At 33.9% G+C, this 20878-nt stretch overlaps 1 pseudogene; it reads left to right on the top strand.

Moving 5' to 3' along the window:
• Nucleotides 1–7796: 7796 nt before the first annotated feature.
• LOC143530674 (DNA N(6)-methyladenine demethylase ALKBH1D pseudogene) lies at nucleotides 7797–8342 on the top strand (annotated as a pseudogene).
• Nucleotides 8343–20878: the final 12536 nt, after the last annotated feature.

Here is a 20878-nt window from a genome sequence, read left to right as displayed (position 1 = left end):
ACCTATACATGCAGCTGCTGCAAGCTGCAGTAGTAATTAGAATGTACCAAAATTACCCTTAGCTTTACTTTTATAAACTTGCAATCTAAATATGTAGCCTGCAACTTGTTAGAATATGTCACGACTTTCAATTTGTCTCAAAATCAAACTATTAATAATTCCAAAATATGCTAAATCTGCTCTATAACTTGTTAAGTTGTAAAACTTATCAATTCATGCTGCACTTTGACAAAAAAATAAAATTAAAAGAATGACCAGCAAATTATGATATTCACTTCAAATCACGCACTGTTTATAGTCAGCAATTTTTACTCTTTCCAAAACTTTCAAGATTGCCCTTGTATAACATCTCCTTGACAAATAGTCTTTTTCCAACTTCAGTTTCTTTTATACCCACTCATATATTAAGCCCAATCCCGCAAAATGTTGAACCAAAATTTTGCGTCTTATTTTGTTCCTAAAGAACAAATGGGTAACAATTTGTAAACCCCAACCGAGCACCATTACAGATTTTTCACACTAAAAGAGCCTAAACTGTTTACATCCATCAAAACCACATTTTTTTAAAAAAATTTTCTACACAATTTTACACTTTATATATACTTCCCATTCAAATATTGACACTATCAAAAATCATTTGCCACGTTGTTTCCTTTAATAAAGACATTGAATGTAAAAGAAATTAGAAAATAGATATTCAAATCTTCAGATATACTTATTAGATAAGCATAAAAACCATTCAACTGAGCTAATAATCACCAATGAACAACCACAAAAAAATAAATAAATAGGAATAATCAACAAAGAATCAAATAATAGCAATAACCAAGGTAAACACAAAAAAACAGATGGCCTAATTTTTCAGATTACCATTGAAATAAATAATTGATAACATAAATAATCAAATGAAAATTGAATCCCTAATACTGATAACAAAGATGATCATAACATACCTAGTGAATTTGAAATCTAAGAAATTAGAAGGGTTTTTTTTTCTCTGGGAAATAAGAGAAAAATTGAAAAGAGCAGCACCCGAATTGACTTTCTGATATCATAACATGAATTCATCACCGTACAAAAGAGTCACTCACATACACTTGTCTTGACGATCCAAAAACAGGAATTGATTGTACATGTTGATTAAGAGCGAAAAAAAAAGAAAGAAAATCAATCTACGGTATTCTTTATAAAGTAAAATTTATGATAAATCAATTGTCTTTATTTCAACTGATGAAACATAGATATTACATCAATATAGCATGTAGGCGGGCAACAAGCTGCGCCGCCACCCCTTTCTGAATTGCAAACCCTAACCTGCTAAAGACATACCCCTGCCCCTTTGGAGTCGACACATTGCAAGTGTGTTATGGGTCATTAATGTCAGCTTCAGTAATATGGAAGAGAGGCCGGCAGCGTTATTTTTTTAATTAGGGGTGCCATTTGTCACCTTAAGGGTCCAATCAAGTGCCACGTGGCACAATTACATTTTTATATATTATAATGGTAGATACAGGGGAAAGTTATTTTAAGAACCATGGTGAGTTTTAAGAACTCTAAGAACTCAATTTTTAACCATACATTTAATTAAATGATATGAAATATGTGGCTGAGATTAAATTTAATTAAAAAATGAAGCAGGAGAGAGAATAAGTATTTTTGATAATTACACAAGTTTAAACGTTAGTTACACATGTGTAAAAAGTCGATTCGGTGTGTAAAAAAATATCGTAATTTTTTGTACATCACTTACACTTACGTATTACACATATGTAAAAAAAATTCAAAATTTTTTTTTGTTACATTGAGTTCTTTCGAGTTCTTAAAACTCATGGTGGTTCTCAAAAGAAATCAATCCTATATATATATATATAGAGGTAAATGATGGAATACGAAAATCCTTTATCGTACAATGGTACGCGACATTCTGAAACGTCCATCTTCAAATACCATCCTAACCTAAAATCACAAATGCGCGAGCCGGCCTCCGTCGTCGATTCCGACCACCTTCGCCATCGCCGTTCAACGATTCCGTCTACCATCCACCTTCGCGACCACCATCTTCTTCCGACACAACCATCGATCGTTGCTCACATGTCAGTTGGTAAAATTGCCCAATTGAAATTGAAATTGTTGAACTAATTGATCAATTAAACTTTGAAATTGGTCCAATTAATCATCAATTTGAAGTTTCAATTAATCAATTTTGAGTTTTGCAGAAACCAGTTGCAGACGTTCCATATTTTGTTCATATGGTCGAATCAATGATCAAATTAACAGTCGATTGATGATTGTTTAATGATTATGAGATTATATGAAGTGATTTCAGTGTTCAATTTCATGTTTACATGTGTTTAATTTTTTTTTGTTAGTTTTAGAAGTTCTGAAGAGCCAGAACTTCTTAAAACTTCAAACTTTTTATCATAACTTTTAAACTTTTTTGAACACCCAGAACTTCTAAACTTTTATCAGAACTTCTAAACTTTATTAAACAACCTGAACTTCTTAGAACGTATTAGAACGTTTAAAGATGTTCATTTTTTTTAACACCCAGTGCTTCTTTGAATGTATTAGAACGTTTAAAGATGTTCTTTTTTGGTCAGAACGTTTAAAGGTATTCAGTTTTGTTTCAGAACGTTTAAACATAATATTTTGAACCCTAATCAGAGCTCGATTGAGTGCGTTATTTCTGCAATTCCATAATTGATTGATGAATCTAAATGCTTCTACACATCAATTCGATTGATTAAATCCTCATTTTGGTGTTTATTTTGGTCAAAACGTTTAAACTTTTGAGCAAAATGTTTAAACATGAACCCTAATAAGAGCTCAATTAGTGTGTTAATCTGTATTTTCATAATCGATTGATGATTCTAAAGCCTCTTACACATCAATTCGATTGATTAAATCATCAATTTTTGATCAATTTGAAGATTTTTAATGTTCAGTGACGTTCTTTTCAATTTTGGGTTTTGACTTTTGAGATTTCATACTGTAAGTTGTGATTGGAGTTTAGAAATTGTGAGATAGATTAAAGAGTTCTAATTTGGATCGGAATCGATTTTAAATCGATGAATTTGATCGCGAACTATTGTTTGGGTTATTTACCAAACTGCCACCGCGTGAAATTGAAATCGATGACCAGCAGTGTCGCGTACGTAATGTATGATAAGTCATTATTGTACAATAACTCACCCCTGTATATATATATATATAGGATTTGATTCATTTCATTTCAGAAGTGTTTCTTATTGCGAGAAGTTACTTCTCGCTATAATGATCTTTTGAGAACTTGATTAGCTGTAAGAACTTTAAGAACTCAGTATAAACCACATAATCTATTAAATGGGTATTGAATATGTGGCTTGAAATAAATCTGGAAAGTGAATAAATACTTATGATGATTACACAAGTTTAAATATTAGTTACAAATGTGTAATAAGTCAATTTCGGTGTGTATAAAAATACTGTAATTTTTTTACGTTACTTACACTTACATATTACATATGTGTAAAAAAATATGTAAAAAAAAATTGTTACGTTGAGTTTTTCATGTTTTTAAAAGTCAAAGTGGTTTTCAAAAGAAATCAATCATATATATATATATATATATATATTGACTAGCAAATGGCTGTGGATGGAAGTTATATTTGTTTTTTTAAATAAAAATAATACAGTAAAATTAAATTCAATATTAACTTATACTTTAAAATGCATCTCTACTATAAGCCAACACTGACAAGTGAGTAACAACAATGCCAAACGATAATTTTTAAACACTTAGGAACAAAATAACAAATTGATACCCTTGTATGAAATGTTTATATCATAGAGAACTAGTTTAGCTTTTGTGGCTACACAAATTTTCATCTATTTCTACTCAAAATTTATGGCCAGTCAATTAATTTTGTCATGTAGGGAAACATGTTCTAGATAATTCATTTACTTAAATTGATTTCACATGTAACCAAACACCCCGTGATGCTCGAGTTTTTTGCATACAAATAAATCTTTTATAAGGTTCTAAAAATGCTTGTCACTAATAATTTGCTAATATTTCATAAAGACACGTAAAACTTATTTGATTAATTTTAACAAACATTAGAAGTTTACGACTAATAACAAATATTTTATGTGAAACCGTTATATGCTTTAATGGTTCTGATTAGTGAAAGCTCATTGTCGATCTGACAACAATGTATCGAGACACTTTTCAGTTTGAAATAAACCCATTATGGATGCCTAAAACTCACATGTTTTTTTTTTCTTATGACACCAGCTTTTAGGATTGTAAACGAATCAAACATTTAGCAAACAGTTCGGCGGGAAGTTCATTTATGTTCGTTTGTTTAATAAATAAACGAACATATACAAGAAATTTCGTTCGATTAGTAAAACAAACGAACATAAACAAAGCCCATGTTCGTTCAATTGTGTTCGTTAATGTGTTCATGAACGTTCGTTCATGTTCGTTTGCATATGTCTTCATGAAAGTTTTTTGTACATTTGTTCAAACATTTTATATTATTTTATTTGTTATCTCTGACATAAAATAGGAAACTATATTCTCACGTTGTGTTTGCATTGTTCATATTTCCTTTCCCGTTATTCACATTGATGAATTCATTGATCTCAACCTCTAGGCTTTGTTGATTTTACTTGTGTCTGTGAACCGTTCATGAACATATTCATTTCCTTAATGAACGAACTCGAACATAAAATCTCATTCGGTAAGTATTCTGAACACATTATTTCTTTAACAAACGAACATGAACAGAGCTTTGTACATATTCATTCGGTTCATTTGCAACCCTACCATCTTTGAACCTGACGTGAAACCGCCACTCGTGAATAGTGATTAATGATGGGCCCTTCCATGTGAAATGTTATGTTCCAAAATTTATGACCTTTCGATAATTTTTTTTCCTGAGAATAAATCTTACTACTTTTGTGCGAAAACAATCAATCATGTCCCCATAAAGGCCCAAACATCCTAAATATTCAGATTTTTAATTATGTAATGAATATACAAGACATTATTAGAGTTTGTAAATTTTTTTAACGTAACACAAACATCTGTCTTACGTTTGTGTATGTCCCGGACATTCACTAAAAGTTGTTTGTGTTAGAAAGTAGAAACAAAGCGGTGCAACGGAACAACACACAAATTAACGTGTGCACACGATTATACACGTGGAAACGAAAATATAAACGATAAATACGACACAAGAATTTTACGTATCCACGAGCTGTAACAAGGTTATCTCATTGATTATTGGTTTACTGGTGAGTGTGCTATGTAACGAATTTTCTAAATCCACAAATTATTATTGTATTAAAGTTGTGAGTTATTTTTCCTTGATATAATAAAATGTGAGTTTACTCTTTAATCGTGTGTTCGTTTATTGGTTCCTACTTCCTAGACTAAAAGAATTCACCTCCAAATCGATATTATTACGTTGAGTTTATAAAACATTGATGAAAATAGGAAGCGTGATGTAATCATATAAAGTGAAGAAAGGCTTGGACCATTTGATAGGTGCAATATTCTCACAGTTGAAATCCACTTAAGCCTTCAGCCTTTTTTTTTCTATTTGCTAATTATCCGTTAGGACTAGCTACCAAACTCGGGCAGTGAGTGTGATACACAATTATTCACTAAAATATAATAATTAGATCTAAACTGTGGTCCAATTATTGATTTAAAATACATACTCTTATCTCATACAAGAAGATGTACATGTATGTAAGAACATCCGTAGTGGTATATATTTGGAGGCGTTTTGGGTTAAAACGTAGGGGGCACACCCCTTCCCTCCCGGTGTTTTAGGCCAAAGTTTTGGGCATGGCTTTTTGTACACAATTTTCATGGGTATGCGTTTTGTGAGAGAGGGAAGGAGAAGAGAGAGGCTTTTTGTTACCATTTTCTCCCACTACACCCCATTTTTACAACAAAATTGAAAAGTTACATGACAATAAAATGCTTGTGGGAATAACTGTTGACTAAGCATGATCTAAGATGAACTATTTATATTCTTTTAATATTATACTTTTTATAAAGATTTAATACTTTATAACAAAAATAAAAAATTAAAGATTAAAAAAATATTATTTAAAACTATTTTTCATGAACTTTAAAATAAATTAGTTGTTTTAATTTAACCTTCTTTTCGCGCGCGCACACACACACGTACATGTAATTTCGTGAGTTATATATATTTTCGCTAGTGATTCACACACACACACACTATATTCCTATATCACACATTTTTGACAAGCGCAAGACTTGAACCAATTTTTTCAGCGTTTAGAACTACTCCCAATACCCGGCTGATTTTTCAGAGACAGTATGTCAACCATCTACACTGCTTTTGCGCTCTATGCTTGACTCACCAAGGAAGAGACAGTCAAGGAGGAAACCATCATTGTGAGAAAACCCTCTTGAGTCATGTTTTGAACATGAGACCATAAGATCTCAAGCGTTTTATCAATATCCCCAAATCCCCAATGACGAGACTTGAACTATTATTTGAAAAAAAACAAAGTAATATTTAACATTTTGATAACCCAAAGTAAGTATTGATCTAATTACTAGCAACATTAATGTGGATTAAATGAACCATTATAGAGTTCATTTTGTTGGAATTAACGAAATTAGAGTAACAACGAACATAATGGTTGTGTGGTACTTCATGACTCTTTTAATATTGTTTACACAAATAAAAACTTGAACCAAGAAATGACTATACCCTATCAATCTTTTTATACTAAAACAAACATGTTTCCTACTCTAATTGTAATTCATAATAATTCTCAAACAATTACAATTATCTCATAACACTTATAAAATAAATCTAGACTTATCTCAGACTATGTCGATAAATTAATATAACTAAATAAAAAAAAAATCTAACATTTTAATCAAGGTTGGGTTTTGATGAAACAAGGTAACAAAGATAGGCATTTATTAAGCCTGATAAACAAAAATATTTCAAAAAGCATCTTAAAATCAAGAGGCGTATGCATGAATAAACCTTGCAAGACATGAATTTGCTATTACGAAAAGCTCGCTTAAAAAGTTGTCAAATCTTTATAGCGTACTATTCATTCATCTACATGCTGTATCTAAAGTTAGTGGCGGATGTATAGTATAACTAGGGGTAGCATTCGTTACCCCTCAACTTTTCGTCGATAGTGTAAATTTTTTTTTCATTTTGGGTCGCTTCTATATTTCGTTACCCCTGAAAAAAATATTACGTTACCCTTTTTGTTTAAAGTCCAACCAATTTTAAAGTTCAAATCAAATAAAGACCAAACAAAATTGATAGCCCAAAGTAAATAAAAACCAATAGCTTTTTTTCTTCTTTTTTTTTCATTTGAAGGAGAGACATCAAACAGAAGCAGCTCATACAAAAATAAGCTCAACATAATTATCAAATGTTCAAATCAAATAAAGGCTAAACAAAGTTTATAGCACAAAAACAAATAAAAACCATTAACCATTTTTAAACAGTCATGTTTGACAAATTTTGTTTATGGACCCGTTCAATGATTTTTTTATTTTTTTATTTTTTTTTTTCAAATGGACACTCTTTGACTTCTAGTGATAAAATGGACACTTAGGGATTTTCTCATTTCCCCAATTTTAAGTTACATTTACACTGATATAACTAAAATTTATTGACTTGGATCTAACTTTATATGCTGAAAGAGTAAGAATATGTCATAAGTTGGGTGTGGGTCCTGGTGGGTTTCAACGACCTGGTTACAGCATTGGACATAAACTTCAACTGCATAGGATGTGTTTTGGAAGAAACTGGGACATGGAAACAAAGTATAGAGAACGTTACAATCGTGACTATTCTATACCGCCACTGGTCCCACCTGAACTTGTTTCATTGATTGTAACTTCATATCAAGATGCTCGATCCCATCTAAACTCACCCGATGAACTTCCTTTAATGTACCCGGATACTGCTTTCGTCAACTTGTACACTGTCACTGGTCGACTCGGTCTTCACCAGGTTAATTAGTCGTTTGAGGTAAACTTGTTGGCACGTTAAATTTAAAAACATAAATTGTTTTTTGTGTTTTTTTTAGTATTGTAGGATCGCGATGAGAGTCCATACAGTATCAGAAGAGGATTGCATGTGGTTTCGCTCTCCATCGGTGACGCTTCAGAGTACTTATTTGGTCATAGTTGAGATGAAGATAAGTTACAAAACGTATTGTTGGAATCATGTGATATTTTGATATTTGGTGGCAGGTCTAGGCTTATTTTTCATGGGGTGTGGACAATCTTCCCGACTTCAGCTCCCCCGCCTTATTACAAAAGGCAAGCTTAGACCGGGTTGTTTAAACCTTACTTTAAAACAGTTTTGAGTGTGCTCGGTTTGGTGCCAAGTATGAAAGTCGATTGATCTTGAAATCATTTAGTGTTTTTCAACTCGTCTTTGATCTTGTAGGTAACCTTTTGGTTGGGTTTCATGTCATGTTTTGTGTTTTGGTCATTTTAAGTATAATGACTTCAGCTCCCCCGCCTTATTACAAAAGGCAAGCTTAGACCGGGTTGTTTAAACCTTACTTTAAAACAGTTTTGAGTGTGCTCGGTTTGGTGCCAAGTATGAAAGTCGATTGATCTTGAAATCATTTAGTGTTTTTCTACTCGTCTTTGATCTTGTAGGTAACCTTTTGGTTGGGTTTCATGTCATGTTTTGTGTTTTGGTCATTTTAAGTATAATGACATGTTTGTGGTTATTTAGCAAAATCTAACTAGTGTTGGTTTTTTCACTTTTTTAAAAAATTTGTTTTTTTTATTTATTATTTTTTCAAATATTTTTTAGATGTTTTTTAGTGGCTCAAAATGGTTTTCAAAGTTCTCAATTTTCAGATGGTTCTATTAGGATCTATATATATATATATATATATATATATATATATATATATATATATTGATCTGACGGTGGATATGAAAAGTGTGTTTTGTGTGTGATGTGTTTAATTTTAGTTGCGGTGTATTTATTGTGCGATGTGTTTTATTAGATTTAATAATGAAAACACATTTTCTACATTTTTTAGGAAAAATCTACTTCTTAATATAACATTGCTCTCTCTCTCTCTATATATATATAGGATTGAGATCATGTGAGAACCATTTTGAAAATTAAGAACTTTAGGAACCATTATTTAGCCACTAATTTTTTTATCAAGATGTGGGATTTAAAACTTTATTTATAGGGTAAAAAAGGAATTTTGTCTTCAAGTGTTTGGGGATCACGATGCTTAATCTGTTCATGCATTATTTACCCACAATTGGGACAACAATTGAAAGTTCGAAGAGAACCATAAGATACAGAAAAACAATCGTATATGTTCAAATTTGAAGAAACACGAACCTAATCCCTTTACAGGTCTTAGATCCAGTGAGTCCACTGGGTATAGTACGATTACTTAACAATTAACGATATAAGCCAAACTCCCAAGTCCAATGACAGAAACCTGCAAAACGAACACCATGAGCTCGTTACGGAAAGGACAAGAGGGGGGTCTTCCCGTAACCACCCTCCGGCGTGAGAATAAGTACAGTTCTGGCAAAGAGAGAAAGTACTTAAGTATTTCGAGTAGATAATTGGGAGTGAATGAATACCTCATGAAGACTGTGAAGGGTATTTATAGCCGAAGGATGTGGGAATGTAATTGGCTCAGCTGTCCCTTTCTAGAAGTTGCTCTCGTAACCGCCTAGACACGTGTCCTAATGTGATAGGTTGAGCTATAAGGCCCATGTGCATGGTTGTAACAACCTGGACACGTGTCCCTCTGTGATAGGACGGGATAAACCTGGCCATATGCATGGTTGTAACAACCTGGACACGTGTCCCTCTGTGATAGGACGAGATAAACCTAACCATTTGCATGGTTGTAACAACCTAGCTAGCTGTCCTCTTTATATTGGCCGAAGGGTCACGTGCTTCCCAAGAAAGGATATTGAATTCTGATGTATAATAATATTGTACATATATGTATATTAATTTTTTTTTGTATATATGTATGGTTAAACACTAATTATTCGCATACGTATAATAAGATTTTGTAGATATACGTATATTTTAATGTAATATATGCACTAATACAACTTAGAAATTGTAATTATCTAATTAGTATAGAAGAGGAGTTTGGCGCACCAAGATTTTCTTTTGGAAATTTATGTTGTATATATATGTTGTGTTATTAGATGTTTTCCAATTCGAATATAAACTTTCTTTCTGGTCGGATGGTTAATGTGGGGGCGCGTATTGTTGTTCTAGTTCTATGCTTTGGTTTGCTTCGATTCTCTGTTTGGGCAAAGGATTTTGTTTTTGAATAATGGAACTTTTTGTGTCTTGGGTCAGGTGGGGCCTGCACTTCTAAGTGATATACGATGTGAACAGTCGATCTCCAAGCTTCCATAATACTAACAAGATACACCAATGTCATGGACCAAATATTTGAAGATCGAGATGCTTAATTTGTGTTGTAACGTTTGGGTTTGTTGGCTCGTCCTGGACTTCATCGGGCACAGCCTCAGCGGAAAAGAAGGCGTACATGCTTAGTCGTGCTTGCACGACGAACGCATCGCTGATTGTGAGCTGTTGCCGCTCGCCTGATGAGTCCAAGGCAGGACGAAACCAACAAGCCCTGATCATGAGCGGACCGATTGGCTGGCCTTCGGGCGCCACACGGAGTCAAAGGGATAGCTCCGTGACAAGTGGTATCAGGTTGAACCTCGAATACGTTGAAACGTGCACACTCAACCAAAAAGAGCTTAAAAATGTCGAGGATGAGTTATGCAATGGTGGTGGGAGAAGATCGAATGGTCTTTGTAAGCCGCGATTATGGGGTCGCGAGCTCCGCCCTAGTCCAGTGAAGTGAAGGCCACCGTGCTCGTGTTAAAAGTTTTACGGTGTGGCAGAGCCGTAATCTGGGTTGAAGTCTGCTAATTTGGCGAACGTCGGCGTCACATAATCCGACGGCATAATTAACCGACACGACTAACTCACATTTTGGCTGAACTACCGGGTGTCCCATTTATCAGAGTGAATCATTCTCAAAAACGCATGGCTTCGGCTTGTGAGCTGGTATGGGACGACGAACTTGCCCTTCAGACATGCATGGCATAGGGGAAGACCAACGTCTAAGTCTTGCACGTCGGTATGGGACGACAAGTGCACGCACGAGGACGTGCATGGTTATGGTGGTGGGAGAGTGTCACGGACCAATTATTTGAAGATCGAGATGCTTAATTTGTGTTGTAACGCTTGGGTTTGTTGGCTCGTCCCGGACTTCATCGGGCAAGCCCTTAGCGGAAAAGAAGGCGTACATGCCTAGTCGTGCTTGCACGACGAACGCATCGCTGGTTGCGAGCTGTTTCCACACGTCTGATGAGTCCAAGGCAGGACGAAACCAGCAAGCCCTGATCATGAGCCAAAGGGATAGCTATGTGACACCAAGCTTCAATATTAGAAGACAAAATGCCTCATGCCTGCATATCACTTTAACTTCCTCCCACACGAACTACTGCGTACCCACAACAACAAAGATCTCCTAACAGGTACGTAACATATTTGAGTAAATTCAGTTTTCGGTTTTCTAAAGAACTCTAATTTACATATATATTTGTAAGGTTAACACATGATACATGACATATACTAAACCAAGCGGGCCCGTTAGACCTTTCCGCGTGGATATGAGCAAAATATTCCTCTCAGGCCCTTATTCAGAATTCCTGCTACAGTAACACATGATACGAGTCGTGTATTAAACCAAACGTAAAAGGACAAATTGTAGAGGCTGACTTATGACCATGCCCATTTGACCTTTATGCCTCGCCTTTGCTCATTACTGATAATAAGCGAGCCCGTTTGATAAATTATACAAAAATATAGAACCTTTTTTAACCAAAAATCATTACAAGCTGACCGTTAAGTTGCGAATATATATATGTAACGTGCCATTAATACTTTGTTGTTTGTTTAATGGTACTTTAACTCATGTAAATTATGGTACTTTATCATCTATAAATCATAGACGCAAGAGTAGCTCCAGACAACCAAGTGTGGCGCAATGCACTGGGTCAACCACTAGTTAAGTACAAAGACATAAAAGCACATATTTGTATCATTACTACACCAATGTTGACAGTATAAACTGCTTTTGAGTTATATTGTATCTCGAGAAAGGAAGTGGATGAAATACATATTTCTCACCAAGAACTCGAGAAAGAAAATGAGAAACTACATATGAGGACAAAACATACGTGGAAGAGAGTCACGGACAAATGAACAAATAGGGGAAAACACATATGGCAATATTGAAGAATATGTGAAGGGCTTTATTTAGAATATGGTTTTTTTAGTTTATACTGCTTTGTTAATTAATATTTTACAATGATGTTCAACTTAAATATTACAGTTGGTTTGTAATTGTTTTTGTTTTTAAGTATTTGTTTTGAATATGACTATTAGTTTATGATTTGAATATTATGGTACGTATATACAAATTATACATTTGTGTATGTTATACATATTATACATCTATATCTATAATATATATAAACGAAAGCATAAAAATCTTCGTGTTGCGATGTGGTTGCTCCCCATTTTTTAAGAGTCACCAGATTTGCTTGATTTTTAAATGGAGGCTTCTTATGCATTTGACCCGAATTCACATGTATGGGTCTTACCAAACCCAGATATTCCGTAAACTGGTTATAACATCTAATTGAATTAAAAAATTTTTTCACCAAATTATTGATGTGAAAATCCTATAAATTAGGATATACTAAAAATTATTATATGACTTTTTTTTAAAAAAAATATTATTTATAATTTAAAAACAATTTTATAGGAAAAAAATAAGCTGTTTTTGGGTCTCACCAAACCCAGATAACTTTTAAAGCGGGTTATATCTTAGTTATTTGTGAAACCATTTTATCATCAAACTCTAAGTATATTATAAATTTCCTTACAATAAATAAATTTAGACTCCAAAAAAGTATATAAATATTAAAAACGAATAATGTAAAACAGCGTCGTAATATTGGGGGATAAAAACTATCATATGTATATAATGTTGATTCTACATGTTTGTAAATTTGGCAAATTATACATTTGCCAACTAGTGAATCTATAAAAGAAATAAATCAGTTTCAATAGTGCTATACATTGAAACTCGACTCCCATTTTAGACGGTTATCTTTTACTTCTTTTCTTTCTTGGTGTTTTTTTTCATTTCCTCGACCAAAATTATTTTTTTACAAGTTTAATTATAGTCAATCTTTTATTTTTCGTGTAAATGTGTTTTCCTTTTTTTTAATTCTAATAACACGACCTACTACAAATTATACTTACATGTATATTTAGTAAATTATACATATATATATATTTAGCTATCTATACATTTGGTTACAGTTCAATACCTACGCTATGCATATATGGACACAGAGGAGTTTGCAAACAAACATTCATTGGTAATTTGTTCTGTTAGGATTTAATAAGAAGTCAAACACAAAGATAAATTGATCCTTAGTAATATAAGTCTAGAACCCAAATTTCATTTTCTGTAAGGACATTTCTTCTTGCTCTCTTGCAACTCTTTTTTCTTCCTTAAAAACTTTGTCACAGTGGATTTGATTTAGATAATAGTAGGGCAGCTGCAAATTTCTTCATAAGTGCATGCATTGTGAGTCCATAGTTACCGAATTCGTCGGAACACCCGCAAATTGCGAATTGGTTCGTGATGAACCGAAACGAAATTCGCTACGTTTCACTTTGTAGTTTATACTGTGACTTGTGAGTTTACTATACTAATTACAGAAACTCAGAAAGTTATATTTTTTTGCCCAGTTTTTCCTTTTTTCCATCTTTGTACATGAAATTGGTATTCCAATTTTTCGTTCATGTTAAAATGAGTTTATTTGTCATGTACATATATAACAACTGAGCTCTGATTCGTTCAGGTGGTTGATATCCGAGAGAAAGGTGCAATCTTAGAGGAGCCAACATTCAGGTAAATTTATAAGATATAGTTATGCTGCATGTTATCCTTCTCTAAACTGACAAATATACTTTTCATCGAAGTTGTTTAAAGTGTGTATATTTTGTAACATTAATGGTCTTTTTTCTTTACTTTAAATGTCAAACTCGAATATATAGATTCAAAATATAATTTAGTCTTCTTAAAAAAAGTTGAAAGTAATTTGTTTGACAAGTTTAGTCAAGGTCAAAATATAATAGTGTTTCAAACTAAATCAATGTTGATCAAATAAATAATGTGAGTGGATTTGGATGCAACTGATTGTTGCTGTTATACACCCAAATATTAAGCCAAGTGTTGACCAAATTTTTAAACATGTAGCAACAAAAATAAATAAGCCATTTTAGACATGAGCTGTATATAATAATAGTGATTCGGCTCTGGTAACTTACTAAATTACCCGTGAAAAGGCATGACACACTAGAAAGGTGTTTGACCCGTTAAGACAATGTGGCAATTGTATTGTTGCTCAGCTTTCATTTGCAAATTTTATTTAATAGGGATAGAACTCTAAGATGCATTTTGACACATGCGTTTGGCAATTAAAATTTGAACTTTTATGCAACAATAGGCAACTGAACTTAACTTTTGTGCATATCTATTTGTAATTTGTATGTGCAGATTTAAAAAGGCCGACTCATTTTGGTCATTTTTTAAAACCCATGTGCAATTTGGTCATTTGAATGCAAGGGCTGCATTAATTTGTGAAGACTAAAGTAACTACCGTTCATGATGCAATCTTATATATAGTGAAATATAGATTCAAAATGTTATAAGTTTGACTACCAAAGTGCATTAAAACAGATTTATTATGGTATAACTAATTCTATATTTTAAAATTGTCCTAACTTATACTTTATGAACACTTTGCGCTGTATAATAAGTTGATTGTCAAATTGTATTATTTATATTTATTAAACAGTATATTTTAATATTTTACCTGTGTAGAAAAGTATGCCACATAAATTAAATTAAAACAATTAATTACAAAAATATAACTGTAAAATGATTAAAAATAAAAACCTAATAAACCTGCGTGATACGCGGGCTAAAATATGTATGTGCGTATGTATGTATTGTAACAAAAGATATATATGCAACTTTGATTTTAGAATTAGGTACATATTCGATTACTAAAGTTTAAAAAATGGTTTCAGGCTTTTATTAATTTCTAGCATGGTCCAATAGAATAAAAATAATACTAAGTAATATACTTTACCACATATTATCAGTGGCGGATCCAGAAATTTTTTTTAGGTGGTGCACTACTTTTAGACTCGGATGTAAAAAATTCCGGGTCGGTTCGAGATTTGGGTCAATTCGATAGTTCAAGCAAAGCTCATTAGATAATAAAAATGCGATAAAACTAGCAATCTAACAAATTAAAACTAACTATCTAACAAATTAAAACTAAATTTTAACAATTAACAACATCAAAAACAATTAACATTTAACAAATGAATCTAAAACCCTAAAATTGATATAAAAATTAGAAAGAAGCAAACTGCCATTGTCTAGTGTTTATGGAACAATAACCAGATAAAAAAGATCAAGATTATGATTAGAAAGTTTGCAGTAAATATTAACAGTTTGATTAAGGTTTCTGCTAACAGTATGAAGTCTTAGGTCCATTATGTTGGTGTTTTCTTCTTTAGTTTATTTATTTATTTTTTGCTTCTTCCTGTAAGTTATATTTAGAACTTTTTTGTTTTAAGGAAGAATTCGTGTGAGTTAAAAATGTATAAGAGGATAATAATAACTCCAAATTTGCATAAGCCTACAATCAAGTATAGAATGCGTTGATATCTATGCAGTTTGATTGGGATCCTTAGACCTTAGAAAAGACTAAATGGGAAGTTTCATGAGTCTTTTGGTTCCATGATTATCATGCTAACAGGCTTCAGTCATTGATTATTTTCATGATGTCAAATAGCATACCATATAGGAAGACAACAACCGAGTAGGTCTACAATAAAGCCCGTGAGAACCACAAATACTGCAATAATTAATCTAAAGTCTAAGCCATTCATTTAAAATTAAAATTAAATGAAAGGGTATAATTGTAAAACATTAAATGATTTCTGTATTGTTACTTAAATGAAATGGTATAATTGCAAAACACTAGACAGGGCTGAATTAGAAAAAACAAAAAGTTCTAAAATTAGTAAGGTGCACGAAATCGAACCTGCAACCTCCAATTTACAAAGATTAGAACTTACCAACAAAGCCAGCGCACGTTTTTGTATTTTGGATGGTTCCTTTCTAATTTATAAGTTTGTTCACTATAATAATTTCTATATATCAATACACTATTATTTCGAAACTCGGGTGGTTCCGGGGAACCACCCATTTGTATACTGGATCCGCCCTTGCATATTATTGCATTTAACAGAACAATTAATATGAAACAAAACGTGTGTGAAGTGTGATGCTTAAACCTCCACATTTTACCACTCTATTGCACATAACAAAGAAAGAAAATGAAATGGCAAAAAAATTGCAATTGCAATCATGTTATATAGTTATAAATATTCATTTTACTTACATGGTCTCGTTTCAAAAAATTCTCATACATTCCATAAATTTATGGAAAATTGGTTTTAAATAATCCAAACTATGTCCTATTGGTAAATATCAGTCCCAACTTTACACTTGCCTGCTGACGGTATCAACTATTTGTGTATTTGTTTTTAACGGGCCGCGACTAACGGATGTTAACTCCGTTAGTCTTTGTCTGACGTGGCCATCCCAGCTGTCAAAAATCATCCTACGTGGAACAATACGTGGCGGCTGACTGTGTATTTAAGATTTACGTATAAAATTAAATATAAATATTCTTTTATCTCTCTCTCCATCACAACCGGCCACCACCAACACCACCCCCCCTCACCATCGACTCATCACCATCCCCATCCCCATCAACATCCCCATCAACATCGACATAACTTGGTAACTCAACCTGACCCGAATCAATCTGGACCAAATCATGCACAAAAACCTCGTAATGAGCTCTGACTTGCTCCGGCGTCTTTTCGGGAACTGCTCCGGCGAACTTCTGCCACCACCCGATGACGTCGTCCAGGTACATCACCAACGCCTCTTCGAACAGCTTGTCTTCGTATCGATTCCAGTTTCCGGGTTGTTGATACATTGAAATCGGATAAACTGGATCGATTTGGTGGGTGAAAATTGGGGGTTTTGGGGTTTTTGGAATCAGGGGGTTTGAATTGGTTCTGGGTGAGTGTTAATTTTGATGAATTTGAAGATGAACTGATTGAAATTGGAGTGAAATTGGATGGATTTGGTGGGTGAAAATTAATCAATTAAACCTAGCAGAAACTAAAACATCACAATCGATCATGTAACCGTCACATCACTACGTTAACCTCTTCGGTTAAACTTCTCGAATCTTCGGCTGCAACTAAACATGTAAAACAGAAGAAGAAGAATAAGAGATGAGTGAGTTGTTTCAGTGACATTGTGACGTCGCCGGCGGTGGTAACGGTGGCGGTTGCCGGCGGTGTATGACAGCAGTGTGTTTTGTGTGTTGTGAATGGTGATGAGTCGATGGTGAGGGTGGGTGGTGTTGGTGGTGACCGGTTGTGATGGAGAGAGAGAGAGAAAAGAATATTTATATTTAATTTTATACATAAACCTTAAATACACAGTCAGACGCCACGTATTGTTTCACGTAGGATGATTTTTGACAGCTGGGATGGCCACGTCAGACAAATACTAACGGAGTTAACATCCGTTAGTCGCGGCCCGTTAAAAACAAATACACAAATAGTTGATACTGCCAGCAGGCAAGTGTAAAGTTTGGACTGATATTTACCAGTAGGACATAGTTTGAATTATTTAAAACCAATTTTCCTAAATTTATTAACTTTAAAAAATTAAAGGACACGGACAGGATTAGAGATGCACAAAAAAACCGGTTTTGGAACCTAACTGGTGGAACCGAACCGGAACCGGTTCCAGTTCCTACCCGGTTGGCCCAATACCCGGTTTGGGTATTTTTGTACCCGAAAATCGTACCCGGTTCTCCTATTTGTATGTCCCCATCGGTTCCAACCCGGTTCCTACCCGGTTCTTAATTGTAACCGGTTCGGTTCCTACCCGAAAAAACCGGTTCCGGCGGGTTTTTTTTTATTAGTCAAACATTGGTCAAATTAGCCGTTGGAACCGGTTCCAACGGTAATATAGCCGTTGGAACCGGTTTTTGAGACACAAAATAGTCGTTGGAACCGGTTCCAACGGTAATATAGCCGTTGGAACCGGTTTTTGAGAGAGAATAGAGCCGTTGTAACCGGTTCCAACGGTAATATAGCCGTTGGAACCGGTTTTTGATGCCCGAAACCTATATATAACTTGTTTTCCACCACTTGTTTCACCACCAAACTCAAAAACAAACTAAAATACTACTCCGTCGTTGTTATGGTGATCGAAACAACAATATTTAGTTTTGATTTGTTTAATTATAATTACTTTTGTTACTCATGATTAATTTTTTGTACTTTTTTAATAACGACGAACATTTTATTTATTTAAACAATAACTATTACAAACATTATTAAAACATAAACGATACTAAACATAACAACTAAAACTTAAAAAACAAAGTCCGTCGTTTTAATTCGGGAATACTTATTTTTGGGTTGTAGAGCCAGGCGATTCACCCACTTCCGCTTTTTTAGTATCCAAACTTCTTTTCTCTCGACAATACTTATTCGTATGTTTTCGTAATGTCGAGTTGGACGCTGCTTTAAGAAACTTCGAGCAATATTTGCAACGTGCCATCTCATGTGAGTCGGTCATTAGACACAAATCGTAATGAACCCAAACATCGGGGCATCTTGTTGTTTCGATCACCATAACAACGTCGTCATTAGTTGCCATTTGTTGTCGGTTTAAGCTTAATTGTGTTTTGGAGTGTGTTTTATAGTTTTGGAAGTGATTTAACAAGTACACACTCATACATTGGTATTTATAGAATGAAAAATGGCTAAATATAGTAATAAAACCGGTTCCAACGGTCAAAAACGGCTATATAGCCGTTGGAACCGGTTTCTAACGGCTATATTGTTTGAATTTCAAAAAAAACCGGTGGAACCGGTTTTTACGTAATAACCGGTCCGGTTCCAACCCTACCCGGTTCCTAAAAGTTTGCATTTCTGGGCATCGGTTCGGGTCGGGAAGCGAACCGGTTCTTGACTGGAACCGGTTTCATTTTCTACCGGTGTGAAAAAAACCGGTTCCGAACCGGTTCGGGTTTTCAAGGTGAACCCGATTTGTGCACCTCTAGACAGGATACAGATTTTTTTTTTTTTTTTTTTGTATAATGAAAGTTCCTTTAAATTGATTTATTTATTTTTTTTGTATAATGAAAGTTCCTTTAAATTGATTTATCAGTAAATAATACAAGTCAATGACATGGATGAAACAATGATGAAAAATTGTGATAATGGCGTACTGTTTTTTTTTGTTTACTTTTGGCATATTTTTTTGGTTCAATCTTTTCCCCAAATTGGGTTTGGATTTTTGGGTTGACCCTTCCAACAAGTTATGGATAGGCCAAAGCCTGTTCATTCGTTTAATTCAATTTTATTGTTCTTGTTTCAGACACGCAAACGGCCCACGCATGGTAGCTTTTACTGGTTTGAATCGGTGGTTAATAAGCCTGTTTGATTTACAAGGTTCAGGAGTGGTCACACTTACCGGTACTTACGTACGCATGAAAAACGTGTTGTAAAATTATATCGTTCGCCATATCATACAGGTCGTAAGTTGTCATATTGGGCGTAGACGAAAAAGGTCATGCGACCAGGAATGAGAATTTTTTTCCCAAGTACACGTATCCGTATTCATACAAGCTTGTGTGTTGCTGCATCGCATAGTCGCCTTTCTAGTACATGATAAACGTTATTTGTGTAGGTGTTCATTTCTCTACACGTGTATTATAAGGCAGTGAAGATATCTGAATGTGTGAATCAAGGTAAGGAAGCCAGATTTGTGCCAAAGCAAGGCGGGAAAATTAATTATGAGATGCTGGTGATTGGAATCATACAGGAAGTGCGACATGTGTTTGCTAGGATTGTATTCGATACCGTATTTCCCTTAGACCTTGGTTAAGTTTAAAGAATGATGTAAGGAGTCTTTTTGGAAAATTGTATTTTTGTTATTTTGCTTGTATACAAAACCCTGCCAAGTTGTATTGCAGTGAAATTATACTAACAATATTATTATCTTTTCATTATATTTCGCTATTTTAAACTTCTTAATATTTACTTTTGTTTATCATGGTGGGAGGTAATTTATGAGCGGGAATTTTTGTACTTACATATTTGAAATTTAGGGGTGAGCAGGAAATGGGTAAGACCCGTGATACATGTGTATCATTAATTGGTTCCCGGGTCTAGCATAAAGAGATTTAATCGGGTCTTATCATTAATAGTTCCCGGTCTAGCATATAGATAAAATCGGGTCCAGGGTCAAATCAAATTCTAGAAGTGAGTTTGTAGACCCGTGAAACCCGATTATAATTCAAATAAAAAATAAGTTAAGTACAAATATTTATCAATAGTTAATGAAAGTTCTGCTCAAAACACACATCATGAACTATTAACATCAATGGTAGCTTGACCAGATGATAGTCAATGCTACAGATTTTGTCTCAATTTGCTGGAACCATAGAACCAGGCCCGTTAGGGGTTCAAACAAGCCGGGCTGCCCGTGAAAATGCTCGATCGAGCCCGAGCTGGCTCGCGAGCCTAAATCGCCATTAAAATAATTTTTATAATACATATTTATT

Source organism: Bidens hawaiensis, unplaced genomic scaffold (assembly GCF_021521415.1).
Source record: "Bidens hawaiensis isolate Kalapana, Puna unplaced genomic scaffold, B.hawaiensis_p1.1 tig00008970_1, whole genome shotgun sequence".
NCBI classification, from domain to species: Eukaryota; Viridiplantae; Streptophyta; class Magnoliopsida; order Asterales; family Asteraceae; genus Bidens; species Bidens hawaiensis.
Note: the sequence above shows the minus strand (reverse complement) of the source record. Positions and strands in the feature narration are given on the sequence as shown.